Source organism: Chlorocebus sabaeus, chromosome 13 (assembly GCF_047675955.1).
Source record: "Chlorocebus sabaeus isolate Y175 chromosome 13, mChlSab1.0.hap1, whole genome shotgun sequence".
In the NCBI taxonomy this organism is placed as follows: domain Eukaryota; kingdom Metazoa; phylum Chordata; class Mammalia; order Primates; family Cercopithecidae; genus Chlorocebus; species Chlorocebus sabaeus.
In genome coordinates, this window is record NC_132916.1 from 64,284,437 (window position 1) to 64,305,156 (window position 20,720).

Genomic DNA, 20,720 nt, shown 5'->3' on the forward strand with positions numbered 1-20,720 from the left:
GCCACATAAATTCCCATGGGGTCTGGTAACTTACTGTGTGCCCAGCAGGAACCCAAAAAGTCTTGTCATGGTGATAAATATGACACCATTTAATAAGGTCACATTTAACACAAAGAGAAACTTGGGAAAGAAAACAAAACAAAAATCTAGACCTCATCCCTAGGTACTTTGTGTGACTTTGGACAGGTCACTTTACCCCTCTGAACTCTTTAATTGATTCATAAAAAGAACCAAATGCTAAGAAGGGGAGGACAGGCATATAAATGGAATAGTAGAAAAGATTATTGAGCCCATGAGGTGGGAAGTATAGTATCCTGAAATGTATGATACCCTGAAATTGTTGGCCTCCTACATGTATTCTCTTCAAAGGGAGAGAGTTCCCATAAAAATTACGCTTGGACAATACTTTTCAAGATATTTATGGGAGTTGCTTTGGATACATGGTATGCTTGGACTGAGAAGGAGCTTTAAGATATTTTAGATTAACCTTTTAATTTTATACATGGAAAAAGAAAGTCTCGAGGAAGTTACACAAATTCTTTAAAATTATATAACGTGTGAGAGAGCTAGCACTAGATTTGCAAGGCTGTGAGCCACTGGGGAATTCAAGTTTGTTTGTTTTGGCCTATTTTGCTTATTTTTGAGTTTAAGTGGCAGAAGGTGTTCTTATTTTCTTGGTGCCTTACTTTTCAAGAGGTCTTGTCAATGCCCCCTTATTTCTTGTCTGAAGAAACAAAATAAATCAAAAAGGGAATTAATTTTACAAATATACTATGTGCTAGCCAGGCAGTACCCATTGTTGGGCATTGGTAATACAAACTTGCTACAAGGCACTTGCTGTCCTTGGATAGATTTCTGTTTTTCATTCCTTCACATTGTTAACATTGAGCAATCTGCTTAGTCAGGAAAAGGCAACACATTGTAAAGGTATGCAGATATAAAAAAATCGGAGTCCAATGTATGATTCATTCCTATAGTAGTCCTGATGTAGTCCAGTCCAAAGGACAATTTTCTCCATTAGACATTAACTACCATCAATTTCTTCTCTCATGAAATAAACAGATTCTGTCTTGGAAATATAAATTTTTTCTGCTAATGAGCTTTTTTACTGCTTGGGAGTCTTCTATTTTAATCTGAGACTAAAGGATAGAAAGAGAGGCTTCACAGGCAGCAGGAAATGGAAATGACAGTAGACCCTAACTCCCTCTCCACGTGTGCATGGATATGGAAAAGGGCTTTGAAAAAGGCACCACTTATAATAGCACAGTCCAGGGAACTGGGTGTTAAAGTCAATGCCCATGATAGGAGAGCTGCTCACGCTTCTTACAATATCTTGAATACTCTTAATCCTTTTGCAAATACTTACTTTGTTGTAAGACAAGTCAAAGCAGATATGATGATGTCTTAGCCGAGGAAGAAATTGTGGCTTCTTGGATGCAATATAGCAAAGAGGATTGTCTCTTAAGAATAATAAAAAATAGTTTTTTTTTCATTTAAATCTGGTCTAGGAAAAATATCCTCTTGAAACTCTTTTTACTATTAGTTTTGTTTCCAAAAAAACACTGATCTGAACAAGATTAAATAAGCAAATCAATGGCTTTCTGGGTTTAAAGCAACTGAATTCCTACTGATCTCCCTTTATACTGAAATTTCAACATAGATTCTTCACAAGAGAAGAATGATGAACTGAATCCCATATGACACTCAAGAAGATGTAGGACAAGCAAATAAAAGTGGTTCCAGGGGAGCAAATAATCTTCCCAGCCCTGCAAATGATTCACTTCTGCCCTATAGTTTGACTCTTCCAAAATCTGGTTTTCAAAACAAATTAGTCCACCTCTGAAAAAGGCATGCCGACTTCCCAGCTGACAATTATAAAAGTGACCCTGTCTACAAGCATCTGATGAGTGAGTGTCTAGGTTATAGAAACAGAGATACCCTCTTCCCACTGTAATATTTCTGTTGATAGGCTCTGTTTAGAAGATTAATTATTAATGTCATCATTCATGAATTACAGGGAATGAAAAACAGGAGAAAGGGAAGCAGAGAAGGATGTGCTAATGTTACGATGTTTTATAACATTTTCAAACCCTAAGTTCTTCCACCAATCGGACCATGTCACTTAAATTTAAGGCTCTAATAACATTGGCTTACAGAAATATTTTCACTTGTATGACTTCACTCGTCCTTGATGCCAGAGTTCAAAAGGGTGTATAAATAAGACGGGAGGAGGGACACATTATCACAGACCAATAACAATGACAACAAAAGTACCTCAAAGCTCTTAACAAGTATAAAGCTAGAAATGATCTGAGGCTTGTGAAAAATACTGATTAACACAAAAATGATTTTAAAAGCAATATTCAGAAAAAGTAGAGTAATGGAGACCTGGTCCTGGCACAGATGGTGTTACCTTAAAAATATATCACAGAGAATGTATAATTATTGACTGTATTTATATCTTCTCTATCCAAGATCTTCACATTTGAAAGGAGCAGACAAACATCACCAGTATGATGGGACTGAAGCCCAAGATTGGTAACGTGATGGTAGGAAAACATTCATTTTCTTTAACTCGTGTTAAGTATCTAAACAGAAAATTTCATTTTTATAGCATAGAAATTTTGTATATTTGGTTTGCAAAATCTGTTTTGTTCTCCAAAATAAGGAAAGCTATGGAAAATGGCAAACGTCTCCCCCTTGCCCTAGAAAAATAGATATAAGTTAGTGTTGTTACAGTTTTTTTTTTTTTTTTAAGTAGACTGTGGGAAATAAAAAGAAGCTAGTGACCTTAAGACAATTTTCTAAAAACTTTTAAGAAAATTATACTAAACTTATCAGCTTGTTTTCATGACTGTGAGTATTGAACATAGAAAGTAGTAATAATTAGAAATCAGCATTGACTTATTAAAACAATTCATGCCAAAATAGATTCATTGCATTTTTATAGCCTTCAGTGCAGAATTTAATGGAGTGTTGGGTTATACATATAGAAATACATGGAAATAAAATATGGTGAGTTTATGTGAATTCATACCTGGCTGAAGACCTGTATCCAAGAACCACCATAAAACAATTTGTGTCCGGTTTCAGCGGGTCTCTATTGGTTTGCAACAAGACTCTGTACTGGGTGATACTGTTGAATGTTTTTATCAATAAGTATAATGATGAAGTAGAAGTCGGGCATATCCATTCTGTGTCAAGCACCAAACTTGGCACTATACAGAGGCCACACTGTGTGACTGAAAGGATGAAAGGCTTGCAACTCCTAGGGGAGTTTGAATTCCAGCTCTATACTTACTAGCTGCTTGACCCTTGACCTCCAGTTTTCTCATTTGCAAAATGGTAACTGCCTTGCAGGACTGTGAGGATCACAATAGTTCATGGATATGAAGTGTTTAATTTGGTGCTTGGCGCAGAGCAAATTCTGTTTTCCCTGTCTTTCTCCTCCTCTCTTTCTGGTAAAATGGTTTTTTAAATAAATTTAACTGAGTCACCTACTGGTTTGGTTCACACTGAATTACAGTCTTAAACAATAAATGCACACACATACTTATTTCATGTTATTTCCCCTTCTTTCTACACAAAAGTTACTGTAATAATTTTCTTTCACAGAAGTGCCAATTTGCAGTTTTCTCACTTAATGCATCTTGGAAATCAAGATGTCAGTATAATAAGTTTACGCATTTTCAATAATGAACCCAGTCACTTGGTTCAGGTTTTGCAGGTCAGTAGGAATTTTCCAGGCAGATGGTAGAGGGAATAGTTTTCCATTGTGAGGAAACCGGATAGACCAGGGCCCACTTGCCCAGTTATTTAATTTGTTCAAGAAATGTTTATTGAGTACTTCAACATGCCAGGCCATAGGCTAAATAATTTTTGTTCATGTCATTGAATCCTCACCACAACCTAATGGGATAAATAATATTACTATCCTCATTGTACAGATAAGGAAGTTGAGGTTACCAAGATTAAGTCTCTCACCTAAGGTCAGAAAAATACTTAATAGAGGAAGTCTGATTCGGAGCCAGCCTGTTTTGCAGGAATCATGCTCATAATCGCACACTCACTTCCAGATAAAAGGCAGGTTGGAGCAGAGAGGGTTCTAGATATAGGAGCAGCAATGCAAATGGCCAAGGGTACAGGAGGATCAAGAGTAAAGGAGCTAAAATTCTCCATTGTTGAAGCAACTGTGAATAACATTAGTAGTTGTATTGTGGGAACAAAGTTGGAAACAGCGTGGCAAGAGGTGAGGCTGAAGATGCAGGCAGGCCTGGCATGGGTTTGCAGGTCCAGCAATGTGTGGCTTAAGTCCTGTTCCTTGTGCATGGGCCAGAAAGTGGTGTGAATGCCCTCAGTCCTTCTAGTAACCTCTTGGAGAAGGCTGCTGTGTCAGGCCCTCAGGCTGAGACTAGGAGAGAACGCTGAGGCTTCAAGGCCCCTGGTTGAATGGGGCAATTTGCTGTAGGAAACCCGCCAACTTAAAATGCTTTACGAATACCTTAGAGTGACACCTGGGATTTCTGGGCAATTTGAGGGGTGACTGGAGCTTCTGAAGCTCTTATATTATAGGTCGTGGCTTTGGCTTTTGACAGGGTTGGGGCAGGATACCTTGGGTGTATCTCTAGTATGATTAACTAATGTAATCATAGGGCATCTTTATTTTTGTCCCTCACTATCCCTTTAAATGGATTCGGTTGGGGAAGCTCTTCCCTTTGTAATGAATGGTAGTCTCCATGAAATTCTCTGGTCACATTCAGATCATAAAGAAGAAGTAAAGGTATTACTTTAAGTCTCAAGACATTGTCACATTCGAATCTGTAAGGGTGGCGGGGGAGTTCTCACTTGCCTGGCACTCACCTGGTGGCTGGCATCACTTTCTCTCTGGACTTGGCAGGTGGGTGAAGCAGGCTCATTCTACCACGGATGCTTTCATTCTCGGAAACCCCCTCCTCCTGTCTGCCCCCAGATCAGCGAGGGTCTATCACCTGTGCTTTCCTGCTTGGGCTGATTCCTTAGGCCCTGTGCAGTCAGCAAAACCTTGGGCTTCTGTCAAGGTGTGAGTGATTCCTGGGCATTCCTCTTAGAAAGAACTAGGGCAGCCTTGGCTGGCTCAGCTCTGTGTGCGCATCTCATGCACAGCCTCATCCAGGTCCTTGCTCCACACTCACACATTCTGGATTCCAGGGACTCCAAACCTGCCACCCCTTCTCAGCACAGCCTCTTTTCTTTGCATCCTGTCAGAAAAGTTAATCAGCCTATCTCGTGCCTTGTAGGTTTTCAGGTGGGACTCAGACACCAACCTAAACTGCAGAGGACAAACACTAAGTTCTTGGAGTAGTCCTATTGAAGCTGTTATTCACAGGCATGAGTTGAGGGTCCAGCACCTGCTATTGCTCTCTCCAGAAAATTCTTCCTTGAGTTTATGGGCTGGAGGTTAGGGGTGTCTCCCACTCCCTTGGAGCCGAGATAGGGTGATTGTGACTCAGAGCAAAGGCCTCTTGAGATAAATCCTCTTCTTTCCAAAAATTATCTTCTAATCTCCAATGATAGGCCCTTTTATACCTTTGATGTGGTTGAGACATTTAAGTATCATCTAAAAGACCTCAGTCACTCACTATGAAACATTTTTGCTTCTTGGTCTATCTACACACTCTGGCATGTGCTGGGGCTGAAACCTCCTGTTTAATATCAGATAAATCATAGATATTATACTGAAAATGACATCGTTTTCCTTTACTTCAGAGTGCTCTTTCTAGAGTACAAATATGACTGCATGACTCTCCTGCTTAAAACCCCTCAATGAGTTCTCAGAGTCCTTGTTCGTGCAATGCTTGGAATGTAATAAGGAAGACAGACAGTATGAGATAGCATGCAAGGACGCAGATAAGCAAAGTGTTGCAAAATCAAACACATAGAATGCTGAGATAGGGAATAAATGGGGAAGAGGTGAGGGGAGAGGAGCCAGGCTCTCTAGCCTCTGGCCTTAGAGCAGCAGCATATCATCAGGAATGCTAAGAGCATAAACTCTTACCTGAGAATGTCTGGGTTCAAATCCCAGTACTGCCACCTGTTAGCTATTTGATCTTTGAAGTTACTTATCCTCTCTGTGCCTAGGATTCCTAATCTGTAAAATGGGAATAGTAATCATTTCCTCTTATGATTCTTGTATTAGAAGAGTTACTATTTTTAAGTAGAAGAATGCCTGGCATATTATAAGTGATATATAAAGTTTCTTAAATAAATGTAAAATTCCAATGGCTTTTTCTACAGGTTTTAGGCCCTTGCCCTGACTGACCTAAATTTGGCCTGTGCTATTCAGCTTAGCCAACTCCTCTTCTGAGAAGCTTCCAATGATCCTCAACATTTATTGAGGTGTCCTTGTTACGTGCTACGATGCATTGTATGCATATCAGTATCACCACAATTATCCCACTGTACTGTAATTGACGCTTTTTCTCTGTAGACCATAAATACTCTACCCTTGAGAGAAAGAACTGTATCTTATTTATACTGGTATAAACAAAGGTAGGGCATATCTGATACCTATTAAATATATGATGAATGAATAAATAAATGAATGAGTGAGAGAGAAATTCTAATAGATCAGAATAAAACTACATACTTACAATTTGATAGTTTTCTTTCTTTCAAGATAAGAACACTCTTTTCTTACTGGTTAGATTTTTCACAGATTCTACATGACACCATAATCCTCCATGTCATTTATAAGGGAAGGGAATTTAGGGATTTATCTAAAATTCGAATTTACAAAAAGCTAAATTGAGTTGGATTGATTACTTCAGCTAAGTATTTACCATGTTCATCCAATATATTAAAAACATAATTTAATTTAATACATATTTATTGAGTGCCTTTCTAGGCAAAGCACTGTGAAGGGCTGAACATGAATAAAGTAGGTCTTCTGCCATACAGCAGCTTATGTTCTAGAAGAGAAGACAGAGACACAGAAAACTGTGAAACAAGGAGAAATATAATAAAAGCAAAAGGCTGGGAGATTTAAGGAAGAGAGATTTAGTTTATTACTATTTCATTTTTAAGAATCTGTTTTGTAAAGTGAAGTCCTTTTTTTTTTTTTTTTTTTGAGATGGAATTTCGCTCTTATTGCCCAGGCTGGAATACAATGGCATGAGCTTGTCTCACCACAACCTCTGCTTCCTGGGTTCAAGCGATTCTCCTGCCTCAGCCTCCCAAGTAGCTGGGATTACAGGCATGTGCCGCCATGCCCAGCTAATTTTTGTATTTTTTAATTAGAGACAGGGTTTCTCCATGTTGGTCAGGCTGTTCTCGAACTCTTGACCTCAGGTGATCCGCCCGCCTCAGCTTCCCAAAGTGCTGGGATTACAGACGTGAGCCACTGCTCTCGGTCAAAGTGAAGTCTTAATTCCTAATTATTTTGTCTCTTCTTGTTATTAACTTCTTTTCACTTCTTGAATTTACCGTACTATCTGCACCAAAAGAATAATTTCCTGATTATATAATGCATGCAGAAATTAAAAACGCTACTTTACAACAGCCCTTTATTTGCTTCTTTAAAAAATTTCTGTTTCCCTATCTTTTGTGTGAGCATAGATTAATTTGTATAGCATTTGAATGGCAACATTCCCTGTGTAAAATATCAATGTTGTCAATATAGAATTTTAGAGCTTGAAGGAAATTCAGAGATCATCGAGTATACACATTCATCATTTTATTTTATTTTACAAAAAGCAGGACGTGGAATAACTTGGTAACAAAGCTAGTTGTTGGAACAGCTAAGAGAAAACCCCAACATCCCGAGGCCCAGGACTATTCTTTTTTCCATTATACCATGCTGCTTCTAGAATAATTTTAGACTATAGGAAATGCAGTCCTGGGGAAGATATTTATAACAAGTCTCTGGCTCATTTAGCATGCCGTTGTTTGGGGTATCCAGCTGCACACTTTGTTCTTGTCAGTAATAAATTATTTCCTGACAATTTGGTTGACAAACGGGATCCCAGCCTCAATGATTTGCACACATCTTTTAAAAAATGATCAGGTTAACTGTTCTAAATAGCTTTTTTGTCCTTCACTTATCTTCCGGCATGGAGAAAAAGAAGATTCAAGATCTTCAGTAAGAGTGTAAATCACACACACCGTCAGAACTCTGTTTATATAACATTTAGGGTGAAGGTACCCTTTTATGAGCTTTTGTAATCCAACGGAGAATCTCTGAAAGCCACAAAACCTCTCCTGTGCCCTAAAACTAAGTTTGCTTTTCTAACTTCCCAGTGGGCTAGGATACAAAGTACGTGGACACTCAAAGGTTTGAAAAGCAAAACAGAATCAAGAGGTGGGGGTGGGGAGGGGAATGTAGGGGTGGCCAATAAGGATTCTTTTACAACTCATATTTCTCTATTGAAAACTGAGATTTCTGGTCACATTGGGGCAGAATAATTGATAGCAGCTGCAGACGAGAAGGTTTGAACATGTATCTCCCCAGGCAATATTTTCTTTGGTTTTCTCAATGGTATGTTGAAAGTATAGCAGTTTAATATTGAGTCAGAGTTTCTTTAGTTAGCTAAGTGAACTAAAACAACTTATTTATTCCGTTTTCTTCACAAAAACTTGCCTTATCCCATGTTTTTTCTTAGACCACCACTGTGTGGTCGTGACATTTGCCTGTCATCAATGTTGGTGATTCTGAGAGACCCTCCTGTAGTAAGGGGTGAATGAACGCAGAGTGCCCACGGGCTGGCACCATTTCTGCTGCAGACTGGCCTCTCAAAGTCAAGAATCCTTGGCCTATTAGTGAGGAAAAATTCAGGATTATAAGAACAACTTCTCTTTCAGTTCCCATTGTTAATAATAGCAAGATAATGAAGAGGAAATTAATCTTTGAGATGTTTGAAGGTCTACTTAGTACAAGCAATAAACAAGTTGTAATTTAAGAGATAGTAATACTGCGAAATGGTGAAAATGAGTCCAAAATATTTCCAAACTAACGTGCTTCCTTTTGGAAGCATGTGGACGTTTTTCAATATAGACGTTCTTCAAAGGGCAAGTCTCTGATTCCGTTAATAAAATATTTCTTTAAAAACTTCACATCTCTTTCCTTTAGTGAAGGTTCTCCTTTTGAATGCTCCTATTATGATAAATAGAATAAAAAGGGTATGAAAAAGCTATTAAAATAATTACAGAAGTTCAGGTCATAAATTATCTGTTGATTCAGACTGTCATCAGGTAAGTCAATTGCTTCAATGTTAAGACTAATTGGCCAGACTAGAGAATTGGCTATAAATGACTTCAGACATCTGGACTAGATCTAAGTCATCAGCTTGGCCAGTGTGATCCAACCTACACTGAATATTCCCCTCATTTGAGCAATGGACATTAAGTGTTATTGTGTTACTGGTATTTTGTGATATTAGTTTGCCACTCTGCCACAAAACATGATGGGATTAAACACACACAATATGGGATAATGGTGAGATAATGGGATAATGGTGATCAGCAGCCCAGGTGTCTCATCTGAGAGAAACATGGCCAAATTAAACAGCTAGTGAATGTTGACTATGGATTGGGTTCATGAGCTAGCTAAATTTTTTTTTCAGATTGCTGTGGTTAAGAAAACTCATTTTTAACCAGTTTTGCATGCTTCCTAAAATATCTAAGCTGGACACTACTATCCAGCTCAATCTCCTCCTTCTCTGCCCCTTGCAAAAATATAAGACCAGAAATGGTTTACACTTCTATATGGGCATGCATGCATTTATGTATGAGTGAATTGTCTAAAAAGTGTCATAGGCTTTTAAAACTAAGAATCTCCTGGGACTAGAAAAATGCAAGATCTCGACAAACAAGGAAATAAATGTGGCAGCAAGGCATCCTCTCATCTGACCTAACCCCCGTAACTTAGGGGTTCACTCAGCTCTTATCCTCTCAGTGTGAACATTGTTAATTTAGTAAAATACAATGAAATCAGGACAGTTGACAAAATCTGTTCTTATTCACTGCATTTATCTGGTGACCAGGAAAACATTTTCAATGTGACAACAGGCTTAGTCTTTTCTAGATAAAACTTCTCCTAGTCTTTCACTTGAACTCTTGATAATATTTTACTTCAACAAAAATAGTCAAACTTTAAAGCTATATTATGCCAATACCTCATTTAATTCTGATTGCAAGAAAAGAAGGTGTACTGCAAAACTAAACTTCCTAAATATCTGAAAGTTATATTTTTGAGCTTCAAACCTTTAAAAAATTGAATTATTTTTATTGGAAACATAATTATACTTGAAATTTCTCTGCTTTCTTAAACACCTTAAATGGTATATTAAACATAACTATTTTTATGACTCAGGTATAACTATAAATATAAATGTACCAATGCACTTATGGCCCATTAAAAGTTTGAAGCAGTTCACCTTTTCAATAAATCTTTATATTATCTCAAATTACTATATTTTATTTGTCTGCTTTTAGTAGTTTTTCTGTTAGCTATTAATCCTTGCCATTCTTGGGGTGCCTACTCTATTACTCAGTTCTATTTCTTTTCCTTTTGCAGTTTCTAATCTGCTATGGTCTGGGAAGCACATAGCTAGCATTCTTAAAATTTTGTGAAAACAGGAGAAACATGCTTTATGAAGTGAATGAGCTTTACCGTCTGGATGTCAGGAAAACTATTTCTCTTGCCCAGAGGCCTTATTTGCTTATGTAGTGGAGGGACACAAATTATTTGCTTTCAGATGACACCAGACTCTTTTCATGGGGAAATTCTTTGATATCTGATAACTCCACCACTAATGTTCTAGGTGCTTTGATTCTCTGGGGAATGTAGAATGAACATACTCATAATATGGGTGCCTTTAGGCATGCAAAATACATATCGTAGCATACATCCTCAGGTGTTTATAGTGTAAAGAAAATGTATAGTTGTCAGGAAAATAAATGCTCTAAGAATTGACACATAAGTATTGTGGTGTATATGTTTTATTTTAATATGAACTTAGCTATTTTTAGTTAAAATAGGTTTGATAATAATCGATGTATTTGTTTACACATTCTAAAAAGGGGAGCTAAACCAAACTTCACTGGAAAAGAAAAAAGTAAGCTAGGTGAAAATTAGAGATAGACAACTTATTGCCATAGAGAGAGAAGTAAAAATCTCAAAAGCTTTACAAGTGTGGGAGGACTGAGGAATCTCTTGCTGAGTGAAAAAAAAAAAAAAAAAAAAAAAAAAAAAAAAATTAGTCACTTGAATTAAAATGTTTCCCCTTTGGGAGCAAATGAAAAATTTAATGTTTTTCTGAGATAGTCACACCTAATATAACAGTCTTTCCTTTGTAAGAGAATTTCACCATCTTAAAATCCTAGAATGCTCTGATGTTTAAGGCATAGACTCCTTAACAAGCATTTTCATTCTCTTTTTCTGATTCAGGAAGCTTCTTTAGTAGGTCACAAATAAACTTTAATTGCATTTTGTAATTAAAAACATGTTCAAATGATTACTAACTTTTAAAAACCCTTAATATGAAGTACTTTCATTCCTTTTTAAAATAGAAGTTTTGCAAAGACTTACGAAAGTGTCCTAGAAAAGTATATGTGAATTTGTATTTCTTTAAAAAAAATTATTCAGCCCAAATGGTTCCTCTTTAACCTTTTCTACATCTTTTCTAAGTTGTTAATTTACTCCAATATTGTTGGGATAGTCGTGTGGTTCCATCTGCTTCTGTCTCTCTGTGTGTGTGTGTGTGTGTGTGGGTGGGTAGGTGGGTGGGTGGGTGAGGTAGCTGGAATATGAGGGGTGAGTTGTGGAGGAGAAAATTGAGATATGAAGGTATTTGGTGATGTGTTTGGGGAGTTGATATCAACCTTGAGAGCTGACTGCCTTCAGCTTGACTGATAATAGTTATTTTTCTTTCTTCTCTTCTTTTTAAATCACTAAAATGTTTAAGGGTTTGCAGGATCAAATTAAGTACACCTGGTAGGAACTGCATTTGTGTTGCAATGATCTGTGAGAACAGATTTAGTCAGCTATGGAGTTAGGTTCCGATTCCTGCTTTGTCCTCACATACAGTAGTTTGTTTACCTCTTTTCCATGGCTAAAAATGAAAAACAGTAAACACAGAGACCATTTGCTCTTTTTCCATCTTTGCGTATTATGCAACAATTTGGCTAACTGGGCAGAAAGTGACAGCATTTCACTCCCAGAAGAGATGCCAGTTGTGTGTATCTCATTGTGATATTTCAACTTCACTGAAAATATTAAAGAAGTACCCCTTTAAGGCCCTTTCTCTGACCTCTAATACAATTCATTTCATAGAACATGAAAAACAAATCACCAGAATAAACTTCCTGAATTGTATTTGTGAGCTAATTCTCAATCTACTTATAAATATTATTAGGAGTATTGGCTAAATGCTACCATATGTTAAGGCAGAATTTGTAGAATCAAAATGCCATACACATCACAAAATAAATGGAGTTCACTGCTTCTATCATCCTTAGTTATTTTAACTTTATACTTGCAGTGTGTTATGAAGGCTATTTCCCCCTAAGGAACATGTGCAGTGTGTAAATTATTAACTCGTTAATTCCTGAGGTCCTTAGGCTTCAAGGACACAACTGTTTATTTTTCTCTAGTTTGCTGGTTTCATAAATGTGGAAACTGAAAGACTTACAGCAGGAAATTAGTGCTAAGCCAAAAATAGAGCTCAGGTTTTAGTTTTTAGTACAAGATTGAAGAGCTTTTGCATGGAAATAAATTTATACTATTTGTAGGCATGATATTAATTGAGATTAGAAAAATTGTTTCTGACTGACTATAATATTTAATTGCTTTAAGTTACTTTAAAGTGTAAATATGACATTTTGGTTTTGGGAAACATATTGCCTTTAAAGCACTATCACTTAACTGAAACTTATTCAATGAAATTATTAATCTACTAAGAGAAAGATAGCCTGATAAAGTCAACACATACAAGTTTGACTCAGGCCGGGTGCAGTGGCTCATGTCTGTAATCCCAACACTTTGGGAGGCCGAGGCGGGCAGATCACCTGATGTCAAGAGCTCAAGACAGCCTGACCAACCTGGAGAAACCCCGTCTCTACTAAAAATACAAAAAGTTAGCCAGGCATGGTGGCGCATGCCTGTAATCCCAGCTACTCGAGAGGTTAAGGCAGGAGAATCGCTTGAACCTGGGAGGTGAATGTTGCGGTGAGCCAAGATCATACCATTGCACTCCAGCCTGGGCAACAAGAGCAAAACTCAGTCCAAAAAAAAAAGGATTGACTCTACCACCACACGTATCATGAAACCAGTTGTCATCTACTGTGTGACACTTAGTGAATGACGAATCAGGAGACAGTAGAACTAAAAAGAGCCAGTCTGGACAAAAAAAAAAAAAAAAGAGCAAGTTTATGATGGCTTTTGTTTTCAGAATTTCAGTATTTCAGAATTCTCCAGAGGCCTTACAAGCTACTTGGCATTTATTTTTTAAAAATAATCCTTCTACTATATATACTATAATTATATACTTAATTACAGCTTGTTTTAGGATCATCTGTGAAAAATGTATTACAAATACACTTTGAGGATATGACTACAATAATAACGCAATGGAAGGTAGCTGTTTCTAAGGATAGTTCGACAAATACTAACAACGAGTTTAACTGATTGAAAGGATACAGATACAACTAAGGACACGAGGAGAAGAAAATAATCAAATAGATGTGGTTTGCATTCACAGTAGAGTATCTTAGCAATTATAAGATGGAATACTTTAGGAAATATTTTACACATAAGCATTTTCTAAAGGCCTGAGAAATTCTTTTAGGAATTCCTCAGCATTATTGTTACATTTTCTTTCCTGAATATGCTTTGAGCATCAAAATTCCTGTATCAGTGCCATTGTAATCATACTAGCTAAATATGTTGCCCATCACATGAATTCATAAATTAGGGTGAAGTAACAAGTGGTGAATGGACAAGGCACAAATAGAATTCAGTAATTTTACACTGGGAGATAAAGGAGGGGAAAAAAATCACAGGAAACTGTATTTCCATTGGAGATGTTTTTCTTTTTCACGTATGCTTTCAGCATCTTAATTGTGAAAACTCATGGTCATTCATAATTATAAGAAAATCTGGTGTAATGGTGGTCATTTCTACAGCAGAATGCGACTATTGACTGTTTACTAGAAAAAGGGAGACTCAAAGCATATTTGGAAACAAGTGGCAGAACAAGGGAAAGAAGTAGAAAGGGCTACAATGAGGATTTAATGAGGGATGCTGTTGGTTCCAGTGATTCTCAGTGGTGGCTGTTCATGAGATTCGTTTTTGAGTACTTTAAAAAGTACTGATGTCTGCCACAAACCCCTCTCTGCCAAACCCCACCCTCCATATTCTGATTTAATTGAGAGTGGAGGACAAACAAAATATGGAAGACTTTTGGTGTGCAAACTGATCTGATGACTAGTCCTAAAGATTGCTTAGAAATAGTGAAGATGGGGAGAAAAGCATGGAGGAAATCTTAATATAGAAGGGACCCAGACGAGAAAGAGAATGAATTGGTAGAAACAATGGGAAAAGAGGCATGCAGTTCATGAACAAACCATCCAAGAATCTTAACTGTGGTAAATAGAAGATGAGTGAATATTCCCAAGAGACATGTACTTTCCTGTGTATGGATGTAAAGTAGATAATTGATATTTATTGGTAAATCTCCCCAAACCTGGCTTTTTCACACTAAATTTCCAGTTACTGCTAACAACTTCCACTGTGCATTCCTCCAGAAGTTTCTGAAATTGGTACCAGACAAAGAGAGCTATCAGGCATTTTCAGCAGTCCATAATATTCTGGATCAATTAAATAAGAAAGAAACAAAAGGATTAAAGTGGTAAGTCAATGGTAATACTGAGAATATCTACGAGGTTCCTACCCTGAAACAGAATAGTTGAAGAGTTATGCAATTTGTGTGAGGTTTCTGAGGAATCTTTATTTTGCAAGATTTGTAACACTGTGTTATTTTGGCTGAGGATACCATAAAAACAAAGTCGTTTCCAACAGTGCACCAAAAATCTTGCACTTTTTCTGTGTTCCAAGCTCAAGGGACTACCTATCATTCTAAAAATACATCAGCCCAAACTACCTTTGCTTTTTTTTTTGAACGTCTTTGTGTCTTCAATATCACTTTTTTAGTCTTACTCCAAAAGACACATTCTCTGTTAAACATCTTGCAGTTGATGAAAGACAGTATCCAGGTATGCTCTCATCCAGAACACACACATCTTTAATATCACTTTCATGTTGTTCTGTTTACTTATCTGCCTCTCTTTCTGGATAGACAGAGTAATTCAAGGAGAGTTTACAGCCATTGCTTTGCAGAATGTCTGTTTTTAATTGCACCGGAAAGCTATCCCTTCTGTTGGGTAACTAGAACCCCTAATGAAAGAGAACTGGACAAATGCTTGCTGCATGAAGTTGACACCCTTCACCTACTTGGAAATGTTCTTTTTGGCCAGTTCTCTTGAAGCAACTTCAGTTATGTCAGTTGAGTCTGTCCTGTGGTATGTTTTGTGTGAGTGTGTTCATCGGTCTCAAGGGGTGTATGAATCAACTAAAAATATACTAACATTTTGCTTGTTTGTGCAGCACATGTGCTTTGAGAGAAAGAAAGATTTGTTTAGATTCTCAAAGTGGTCTAAGGCCCAAAACAGATGATAAAATAAAACTATCATAAGCAATGAAAAACTAGACAGTTTCTCACTGAATTCCAAAATTAAATGAGGATGACCATTGTGATTACGTCATATTTATTGGAAAATAAGGGCAAAATTTATTACCTGCAGCATTATGATAGTCTACCTAAGAACAAAACAAAAAACTAACTGAAACTTTTAGTACTAAAACTAATAGAATTCACGGAAGTGGCTAGATATAAAATAAATTTAAATGCCAATAGGTTTAGATTTGCAAAATCACTTGGTAATATAATTTTTAACAATCCCAATTCATCAGTAATAAAAGCATATAGCACATCAAAATTTAATAAGCTATTTGCAAGACGTCTACCAGAAAAATAAAATAACTTTCCTGACAATCATGAAGGAGGACTTAATAAATACAAAGCTGTGCTGTATTCCTCTGTGAGGTTACTTAGTATTGGAAAAATTCCAAGTAAATGTATAAATTACCTCAATGCAGCTAAAAATGTAAATTTAAATAATAATGAGATACATTTTTATCTTTCAGATTAGCAAAGCTTAAAAATATGTGGAATAGGGTATTTTCTCATACATTGCTGATAAGGGTGTAAATTGTTACAACTTTTTGCACAGTAACTTGGAACTATGTAGCAAAGTTTTAAACTTTTCCCTCCATAGTTCTGTTTTTAGACATTTATTCTCCAGAAATATTCACCCAAGTAATTATAATAGCGATATATTAGAAACATCATGAAAATTTGTCAATAAGAATTGGATTAAAAATTATTTTCCATCCCTTTGGAGAAATACTGGGCAGACATTAAAAGGATGTGGCAGTTTTATCCATCAAACAAAAATCTTGTCCTTGTTTATAATGACAATTATGCAAAAGCAAGCTGTGTGTATAGCTTGATATAATTACATCTTTGTTTTTTAAAAAAGTATATGTGTGTGTTTGTGTAAGAGTGTGTGTGTGGGTGTGTGTGTGTATGTGTGTATAGGAGGCATGTAAGAAAGTTCACGAGGGAATAGACCGATCGGTGGTCATTTCTTGGAGGAGAATTTCAGGGGCTTTTTGTTTTTTACATCTTCCTCATTTTCACGACTCTTCAAGACTTTTACAATAACAATATGTTATTTCTTTAATTGGAAACAAACACAAAGATTTCTTTATCTCTTCAGCCTTTCACCTTAAGATTGTTATGGCTTCATCTCTGTTTTCACCATACTTAAACTTCATAACACAACCCTTTTTAGGGGAACTGCCGACCCGGTCCCTCGGGAGAAGACAGACACCATTCACTATTTTATAGCTGAGTAGAGCTAATGATGGAAATGACAATGATAATGACAAGAGAGGGCCTGACATATTTCCGAGCTTTTCGTCAACTTTTACTGCTCGCTCTTCACCTCCCTTTGATCCCCTGCCCTAAATGAGAGTGTTAGAATGTATGTCATTAAAGTTAATTTAATTTGAAGCACACATATTAAAAAAGGAAAAGAATCACAAAGATCCTTCCACTTTGCCAAAATAAAATTATATTCCTCAGATGGTCAAGGCTAGGCAGAGCTTTTTAAAGCTGGAATGTGAAATTTCGGATCTAGAGCTTTTCTTGATAAGGAAAAAAAAACTTCTAAATGGAGATAAAAATTAAATTGGAAACATCCAGACGTATTTACAGAGGCCTATTTGTTGGGTTTCAAAGTAGTTACTACATCCCCAGGTCTCTAGATTTTTTATTAAAATGGTTTTTAAGAAATATCTAGTCATTGCATAATCTATTGGGCACAAAGAGAATGCTATTGTAATCAAATACTGAAGAACATTGAACAAACCCCATCATTTCTTTAATTTTATTGCCATTTTGATTGTATGATTATTTATTTCAACATTAAAGAGTATTTCTCTTTTACACTCTCTACCGATCAAGCACACAATGAGTTATTTTAAAACACATTCCAAATATTTTATTTCACCCAGCTTCCTGTTGACAGGTACAATAGTCCCATCTTAGCTTCTGTTCACACAAGAACACATTTTGAAACCCAATTAATAAAAGGTAGAGCTAGGCAAGCTCTGCAGAGCCCAGCACCTGCTGAGCAAACTGTCAAATGTTTGCCACGGTACTTAGGGCTGTATTATGGCAAAATGGAAAAAAAAATAGGCATGGGAATAAAATTTAAAACCCACAATGAAATAGTTGATTAAGAAAATTAAGCCATTTAGTACAGACCCATGCCTCTGCCTCCTGGAGGAAGCCTTAGGAGGCTGTGTGGACCAGAGTCAGTTAAAACATTTGTCCTCTATGGCAATGACTGCTTAATTTTATTCACAAAGGACTCCTTTGGCATTCATCTACACTTCCAGACCCCTTTTCAAATTTATTCATAAGTTTCCTCTTTCCCAGTGACCCCAACATACTCGGTGCTGGGAAAGAGTCTGTCAACAAATGGCAGATCTGCACCTAAGCCAGCATGAAGCCTTAGGGGTCCTGAGGCCCAACTTCAGATAGCTCCTTGGTATGGGGTAAGGTTGAGCTCTTAGTCTCCCTGAGTCAGGCATTTTAATTGCTGGATTTTTTTTTTTTTTTTTTAAATGTTTAAGGGAGGTGGGAGAGGAAAGTGATAAGGGAAGCTTTGAGGGAATAGTGATGAATGGCCATGGCTCAACTTTTACCTCCTTCAGAAAGCCTCCTCCAATTAATTCTATTCTTACACTAACCATCCCTTTATTCCACCCCTTTATTCTACGTTTCCCCAGCCCCTGGGTCCATAGTTGGCCCAGAAAAATTTTGTGTCTTCTGAATTGCTTTTGTTTGTTGCTTTAGTTACTGACCTCCCCAGCTGGCCTATGAAAAATTTCAGAAGCCTAGGAATATGTCTTCCATTGCTTTATGGAATTTAATAGTGCCTAGTTTACTCAGTAGGAAGGAGAGCTCAATTAAGTATAAGAATTATATTAATTAGCTAAAAAAATTAGAACCCTGAAGGTTTTCTGGAAACAAACAAGCAAACAAAAACTACTAAAGCAAATGCAGCCGGCAGAACGTTTTTCTCAAATAAGAACCTCTTCAATTTGACATGGCCATGAGCTATTCAGGGCTCAGGCTTAAAGGGAGTGTCTTCTAAATTGTGATATTTATTAGGAGCAATTTTGGCGACTTGACGTAGATTGAGGACATTCACATGTTTAGAAAGAGTCAGTCACATGGCAATGATAGTCTCTGTAATATTTATTTATATCCACATCTTGTTTTTTAAAGGATTTGAAAAGATTAATGAGATTAAATACAACATATCAATTAAAAATTGTTAAGAAAGGAACATGAAACCAGATTCATAAAATAGAGTTAAAATTAAGACTAAATTGAAAACAGATCTTGCAAACACTTGCACACTTGCCAAAAATTTGGACCTAAACTTCCTGGCAACTAACCTGAAATAGATTAGGTAGGTGATCAGGTACACAATAGATAGTGTTTAAGTGACAGAAATAGTTCACACTGTTCAGGAGAACAGTAACAATTCTTAATGCAAAATACAGGCAAAGACCTCTTGAGGATGTTTATCAAGTTATGGCTGCATAATACCTCTCGTTCATGACAACATTCTTAAGCGTGGACCAGCTTGAGTTTCATGAGGTGCGTTTACAGTGTCTTTCAGTATGAACAATCTTCACATCAAATGTAGTTCAGTAAAAGCAATTCTACTGATATTTACACAGGAGTTCTATGAAATAATTTCCTCTAGTCCATCTAAATTTGGGAATAGATTTGAGAATATCTGCCCAAATGGAAGGACTACTCTATCAATTAGGTAGGGCTAGTTTGTGCCAGAAAATATCAGTTGCTTAAAACTACAATATTTAATTTTTGTTCAGGCAACATGTTCATAATGGGTTAAAAAAGGACTGTGCTCATTGTAGTTATTAAGGAACCCTGGGTGAATAGAGGCTTCATGCTTTCGTGATCACAGAGACTGAGGGAAAGGACACAGCAAACCACATAGTAGCTCTTAAAACTTTGGCCCAGAACAGTCATCACGTCTGCTGACTGAAGCAAACCAGTCATCAGGCCAGGCCAGTCTTCTGTAGAAAGGGATGTGCAATCCTCCCATAGGGAAGTGCAGTGAATATTGTAAACAACAATACAGGTTATGACAACCATGTGTCCTTAACAAAAAAACCTAAATAATGATTTACTTCATTGACATTTCCCAGCATATTGGGTGACAGAAATTTCCAAATTGAATCATTCCCTACTGACTCCCTGAAGTGGTAGTGTTCTCTGCTGGCAGTTAAAAATGAGAACTGCCTGCTTTCAAGGATAGACCAGCTGGAGGTAGGATTGATATTCTACCATGAAAATGCAGCGGCCTAAAGGACCTCTGCCAGAATACGCTCCACCACTTAATACTTTTTATTGCTTTTGACAACTTATACTACACGTTTTTTTTTCTTCTCTAGGAAAACATATTGGTAACTAGACATATACATAACGTAGATTGCTATAATGATGATGTCTTTTATGATTCATCTTAACCATTCTTTCGTGACCCCTCCCATCAAAAACATTCAGTGACTTCCAGTGGCATTCCTAGCATTTTTGACACCTTGACTGGACCATTTTTATAACACCCCCCACTTTGTGATGAAATTACTTTCATATAGTAATTAGTAATCAATATAATTTTTAAATCTTCTGTTTTAAAACAACAAATGAAAAGAAGTGATTTTGATTCTAAAGACTGTGCAAGTTTGGGGTATTTTATATATGAATTAAAATTTGCACCTATCAAATAAAAAATGTTATACTTGCATTTAAACGAAAATAGGAAACTCCAAGTGATCCCACAGTAACTCAAGTTCTGTTTCTCTGACTCAGAATCGCAGCTATGTCTGTCCAAGGCAATTGCCAACGTTTCCCCATTTATCCTAAATGATTGTAGCTGAGTGGGGTACGCTTGGGGAACAATTGTTTAACTGGGAATTTGCTGAAATTAACTTCTATGTTGAACACAATGTTTAATAA

The 20,720-nt window shown here is 36.8% G+C and overlaps 1 long non-coding RNA gene across 2 annotated transcripts in view; it reads left to right on the forward strand.

Moving 5' to 3' along the window:
• Positions 1 to 1,984: 1,984 nt before the first annotated feature.
• Positions 1,985 to 20,720, forward strand: part of LOC103240275 (uncharacterized) — a 119,020-nt gene continuing 100,284 nt past the window's right edge. For both annotated transcript variants that reach the window (XR_012095143.1, XR_499900.3), the window contains exon 1: positions 1,985 to 2,549. This is a non-coding gene — a long non-coding RNA (uncharacterized lncRNA). The remainder of the gene's footprint in view (positions 2,550 to 20,720) is intronic.